The sequence below is a fragment of the Lathyrus oleraceus genome, chromosome 1 (genome assembly GCF_024323335.1).
Source record: "Lathyrus oleraceus cultivar Zhongwan6 chromosome 1, CAAS_Psat_ZW6_1.0, whole genome shotgun sequence".
Taxonomy (NCBI): domain Eukaryota; kingdom Viridiplantae; phylum Streptophyta; class Magnoliopsida; order Fabales; family Fabaceae; genus Lathyrus; species Lathyrus oleraceus.
The window spans coordinates 111,922,605-111,929,381 of record NC_066579.1 but is presented as its reverse complement, the minus strand read 5'-3'; the positions used below and the strand labels follow the sequence as shown (position 1 = coordinate 111,929,381).

At 36.4% G+C, this 6,777-nt stretch overlaps 1 non-coding gene across 1 annotated transcript; it reads right to left on the bottom strand.

Annotated features, from left to right (window-relative positions):
• Positions 1-1,051: 1,051 nt before the first annotated feature.
• On the bottom strand, positions 1,052-1,158 carry LOC127117090 (small nucleolar RNA R71). The gene has a single exon (XR_007801850.1). It is a non-coding gene; the product is annotated as a small nucleolar RNA R71 (small nucleolar RNA).
• Positions 1,159-6,777: the final 5,619 nt, after the last annotated feature.

Here is a 6,777-nt window from a genome sequence, read left to right as displayed (position 1 = left end):
GGTTCGTAAGAACCTCTTTTGGTTAAGAAATCCAGGTTATAATACTTTTCAACTTAGTCGAGATACTATATTTCTTAAAAATAGGTTTACTACTCTAACGCAATGCGCGTCTTTTTATAAGTGACAATAAGAGGGTTTGATTAGGGGGTACAACTCGGTTCTGAATACGCGAAAGCGACAGTTCCTGTTAAATTAGTTCTTTTCAAAGTAGGAAACACTGCCCATAAGTAGCTCTACTAGCAAGTACTTGGATTATTAATTGATTACGTGAATTACATTCGACCCTGTCTTTATTAATTAATCTTTATTCAATACTTTACTTTTCATTGCACACTCCAAAAACACCTATTTTGATTGCCTTTGATAAACACCATAACAACAGATAACGATAGATTGACACTTGGTCTCTGTGGATTCGATAATCTTTTATATTACTCTGACGCGTTCGTATACTTGCGAAACACCGCATCAAGTTTTTGGCGCCGTTGCCGGGGACCAATTTCGTCAAATTTCATTTTCCTGTTGTTATATCGTTTAGACTTAGGCTATTTCCCGCTGGTCAATGCGAAGAACTCGCAGCACCGGAAGTTTAAGCTTAGTATACCCTCTAGCGGAACCTGAACGTTACGCTCGCGCACGTTTGTTCTTTCATAGAATTAAGAGAGCTATGGCCGAAGATCAAAACCAAAGACCTCTTAAGGACTTCGCTCAACCATCTAACGAAGAACCTAGTTCTAGTATAGTAAATCCAACCATCCCAGCCAATAATTTTGAACTTAAACCATCCCTGTTGCAACTAGTGCAACAGAGACAATTCGCGGGTCTCGCTACTGAGAACCCAAACCAACATTTAAAAATATTTCTTCAATTAGCAGACACTTTTAAAACCAATGGAGCTTCTCCTGAGGCAATATGTTTAAGATTATTTCCTTTTTCCCTCAGAGATAAAGCTCTATCATGGTTAGATTCCCTTCCACCCACTTCCATTACGACTTGGGATAACCTTAGAAGAGTTTTTCTTGCTAGATATTTCCCCCCGAGTAAAACCGCTGTTCTTCGAAACCATATAACTAGATTTACCCAAAACCAAGGAGAATCGTTGTTCGAAGCTTGGGAGAGATATAAAGAGTTCTTACGAGCATGCCCACATCATGGTTTAGAAAATTGGTTAATCATTCAAACCTTTTATAATGGACTTCACTATAACACAAAGATGACCATCGACGCTGCCGCAGGCGGTGCTCTGATGAACAAACCTTACCCTGAAGCTAGTGCCCTCATCGAAGATATGGCTCAAAACCATCAATCATGGGGAGTCGAACGAGCGACAGTTGAGAAGAAGGAAGCCCAAGGAGGAGTGCATGAACTAAGCTCTATAGACATGATGCAAGCTAAAATGGACGCATTAGCTCTTAAGATCGAGCATATGTGCATAAACCCGAATACTGTAGCCGCAGTTTCGTCGGATTGTGAGATATGTGGAACCAAAGGACACCAATCTGCAGAATGCAGTCTATTAAACGAAACCCACTATGAGAAAGTGAACTACACCCAAGGGAACCCATATTCGAATACCTATAACCCTGGATGGAGGAGTCACCCGAAGTTCTCCTATAAAAATAATAACCCAATCCAAAATAATGCACCTCCGAGACCTAGTTATCAAGCCCCTAGATTAAATCAACCTATGCAACCTGTACCACCAAAACCGAGCCTTGAGAAAATTATGGAAAATTTTATCACCGCTCAAACCCAATAAAACAAGGAGTTCATGAACCAAAAAATTCATGTTAACGAATTGATTACTCAGTTAGGAACCAAGGTTGACCAAATAGTTACTCATACTTAGATGCTTGAAACCCAGATCTCCCAGGTAGCTTTAAACCAAGCCCCTCAGACTACACCTGGAGGACAATTCCCTGGACAACCTCAACAAAATCCGAGAGGACAAGCCAATGCCATTACCCTACGAAGTGGGAACGCTTATGATGAGCCACCAAACCCTAGATTGAGTGAACCCGAAACTTCTAAGGAATGTACCAAACCCACGGACGAAGTAAAGGAATCAGAGGAATCTAAAAACCAGGAAGGTCGAGAAAAAGCAGAAGAACCTAAAGATAAAACTTACGTACCACCCCCGCCATATAAACCACCTAAACCATATCCCCAAAGACTCAAACAAACCCAGATCAATAAACAGTATCAAAAATTTATTAAAGTTATAGAAAAACTTCATGTAGAAATCCCTTTCACAGAAGCCATCACCCAAATACCTTCTTATACAAAGTTTCTCAAAGACATACTTACCAACAAACGTAGACTTGACGATCCGAAGCCTTTGGAATGTAATGCTACTTCCGAGGACAAATTAGCAAAGAAAGATAAAGATCCTGGAAATTTTTCCATTCCTTTCCTTTTGGGTAATCATGTCATCGAAAAAGCTTTTCTATACTTAGGAGCTAGTGTGAGCTTAATGCCTTTAGCGGTTTGTGAGAGGTTAAACTTAGGAGAATTACAACCCACTAAGATGTCACTTCAGTTAGCCGATAGATCTGTTAAATATCCGATAGATCTGTTAAATATCCGATAGGCATTTTAGAAGATGTTCCTGTTAGGATAGGTCAGTTATTTATCCCTACTGATTTTGTTGTCATGGATATCAAAGAGGACAATGATATATCAATCCTTCTAGGTAGACCATTTTTATCGACTGCAGGAGCCATAATAGATGTCAAGAAAGGAAAGTTGACATTTGAAGTAGGTGACGAGAAATAGAATTTATACTTTCGAAATTTCTTATGGCACCTGTGATGGGAGATTCGTGTTATGCATTAGATATCATTGATGAATGTGTTAGAGAATTAGAACAAAAAGAAATTATGTAAGACCCCAATTTTGTCCCTAAGATCCCTCATGGCATCATAACATTGCATTTGCATTGCCTCAAGGATCATAAGCATCTTGGTTCCCTTTACCTTTGGATGGGATTCCTTGTGAGTGGTTTGAGATCACCAAACATGCTTGAATTGTATATCATTGCTTTTCTCATTTTTTGTTTACTAACCAAAAGCACAAAAACATGTCACTAACATCTTTTATTTGTAGCTTGAGCAATCACAAGGTCAAAAGCCTCTAGGAGATCCTTGGTACAAAGACATGGTCAAGAAGAGATGAAAGCAAGCATGGTAATGGTTCCCAAAGCTCTCATCCATCAAATATGCCTCCCTAGCATCTCAATTCATCATTTTTATCAAAGCAAGTCAAAGGGTTTGAGGTCTTGTTCTTCAAGGAAACCCTAATCCATCCGCGCACCACAATGCCTTGCTCATGAAGCAACCTCAGCCCATGGTCAAATACAATCAAGGGAAGTTCTTTAACTCTTCATTTCATGCATATTTGAACTTATTTGAGTATCCTCAATCATCAATTCATCAAGGTATGAGTTGTGGACCTGAGAAGTTGATCAGTCAATTCATCTAACTATTTTGAAATGCACTGAGAACTAACGTTTGATGTGTTGGTCAAATGGAGATGGTTCCAAAAGCAAAAATGTTCTTAAGAACAATATGAACAACTTTCATGTTCATAAAAATTTGATTTGAAGCTTGGAAAACCATCTTCCATTCCAATACATTATAGGTCATTTTGACTGAAACCCTAATTTTGGGTCAACTTCCCAAGGACATAACTCATTCATTTTCTATGATTTTGAGGTAGGATCAAATGAACTGGAAAGCTTAAGATGTCTAATTCAAATGTTATGTTGAACAAAATTTCAAAATCTCAAAGGAAATACATGTGATAATGCAAAACATTATAGGTCCTTTTGGGTCAAAGGCATTAAAAGTCAAAAAAGTCCAACTTCAAGTGCCCATAACTTCTTCATAAAAATTCCAAATTATGCAAAATTTAAGTCCATCTTGATTTTCTTGAAACAATCTACAATTTTTATGTTGGAGGTTTTTCTATTTGAAGCTTGCATCATCCAAACAGAGGGGCTTGAAAGTTGGCCAATTTTAGAAACCTTGCCTTGACATGTTTTGCACATCACACTTTAAACTCAAATTTCCTAAATTTCCACATTCCAAATGGATTTTTGACCAACATAACAATTGTTCCTCACATCAAGAACTTTCCAACCATTACTCACATGGCTACATTTGGATTTGGCAAATATCATTTTCGAAGAGGAGAACCTTAAGTGCATTTTTGGGAAACTTGATTCAACTACATGCATGAGCTGATTACATCAAAATTGCACGTCCATTTCATTCATTCTTGATCTCAGCTTGCCAATCCATGTGGAATTGGGCCATCCATGTGCCTGTACAGGCCCATGCATGGAGGCCCCCTTCATTCATGCAAGTTTGAAATCACACTTTCAGCATGGCATTGGCTATAAATACATGGCATGAGAGCTTCCATTACACGCCTAATTTCAACCTGAAATGCTGCAGAATTCATTCCCTAACCATCACTAAAGAAACAAGTTTCATTTCTCTTAAAATTTTCAGATCTAGAATTCAGCTTCATCTGGTTGTATTCTTAGATCTAGTGCTTCTAGACCTTCACCATACACTTCTTTGAACTTCTATTTTGATAAAGCAAGCAAGGTTTCAAGCTCAAATCACCAGAACTCAAGCTTACACTCCAACTGGTATTTTCTTCGATTCTCCTAATCCTTTGACCTATTGGCTATAATTTTGTGTTGGCTGAAGTCCTCTCAATAGAGGCATCATGTTTATGCTTTTAATTTTTGCAATTCATTGAGTTCATGATGAACACCAGATTTTTCAACTTTTGATTTCTCAAATCATAGAGATCTAGAATGAAAATGGATGGTATAGGGATGATGTACATCATCCCAGCTTTCTATTGATATATAGATCGCACATTTTGGTTGCCTTTTGAGTTTCTGCATTTTGGCCGGAATCTGAAAGCTCACCGGAGAAGACGGTGGCTCCGGTGGCTTCATCATCTCCAGTTTAAATCTGGACCGTGTGATGATGTTTCCAGATTCGATCCCAAGCGTCCATTGTTATGACTTTTAATTCTTTCTCATGTGCACGCATTGACTTGTATCCATGGTAGGCGCGCGCTTTGTGGCCTCTTGATTTGCCAGCTCAATTAATGAGCTTAGATCAGACGGTCCACGCTTTTTACAATTTCTATTTTCTGTTTTATTTTCCTTTTATTTTCTTTAATTCCAATTATTTTCAAAAATTAATATCTCTCATTTTTAATCTAAAAATTATGGGACCAATTGCATTATTTCCCAAATAATTTCTAGTTTCTATTTCTGATTTTTAATATTTTTTATTTTGCCATTTGATATTTTTTGTGAATTTTCTCTTTTCTAGTTATTTTTAATTCATTTTAAATAGTTTTTGATATTCAAAAAATACAAAAATATTTTCCTAACCTATTTGAATGATGATGGATCTATGAAAAATATTCTCATCAATTTTTGAATTGATTTGAGATTTATTTGAGATTTTAGTTCAATTAGGTTATTTTTATTCATTTTTAATTGATTAAAAATAGTTTCTGACTTATAAAAATGCTGAAATTTTTTGTCAAACTTTGTTTGACCTTGTTGAACTTGGGATAAATCACTTGGACCCTTCAAGGTTGATTTGAAGTGATTTTGAAGTTTGACCTTTCCATTTATTTTAATTCAAGTTTATTTTTAATATTAAAAAATGCCAAAAAATAGTTTATTCATTTCTTGACTCCTAATCTTCATCTCACTTCTGTTTTTGATTGTTTGACCTTGACTTTCAATGTTATTGGTCAACATATGAGGATTGGTACATGAGGTTTCATTTAATGCACTTTGATTTTGCCATTTCCATTCTCCATTATTCATCTTCTTCTTTTTCTTCTTTTTTTCTTTTTGATCAATGAGTTGAAGGTTGATAAGTTAACATTGATTAGGGAGATTTAATCTTCTTTGATTCAAATCTAATTCATCTTGATCAATTGATCAAGTGAATGGCTTTGCATTAAGGAGAGGTTGTCTTTTAAATCATGCAAAAGGCTTAAACCAATACAAGATCAATTCTCTTCTCCTTTTTGGCATGGCAAGTTGTTGGGACTTGGTTCACTAATCAAGACTCCTAACTTGTGTTTGTTGCCTACATTATTATTGATCGGCCTCAGATAGTTGTGACTTCTACATAAGTCCAATTACGATTGCTTAACATAGCGCTAAATTTTCCTTATGGCACACTAACTCCTAACACTAACTATTAACAATTAACATTTACTTTATGCAATTTACTTTTATGCAATTTACTATTCTTGCACCTATTATTCATTTGATTTTCCTTTTGCTCACTTGAGCACATGTTTATGTTAATGCCATTTGCCTTTTGCTCACTTGAGCACATAATTGTGTATATATTATTTTGCTTGTGTTTTTGTTTTGATTGTTGTGGACCAAATGCAAAGAAATGGACTTAGTTTCTAGGACTTTCCCTATGCAAAGAAATGGAGAATTGGACTTAGATTTTAGGACCCTTCCTTATGCAAAATGGGAGTAAAAGGATCTTAATGGTGAAGATGGATTAGAAGCACCAAATCTCTAAACTCACTCTTGTCCATTCTTGTTTTACTTCATGGAACTTTTGATGTGTGTGCTTTTGGTGCTAGGAGTTTCCATTTGAGCTTAATTGGAGGACCATTGCCATGATCATCCAAGTGGAAGATACAAGATACATTGAGGATCTCTTATGAGACTTGTTTGATTGCTTATGCTTTGTGCTTGCTTATGCT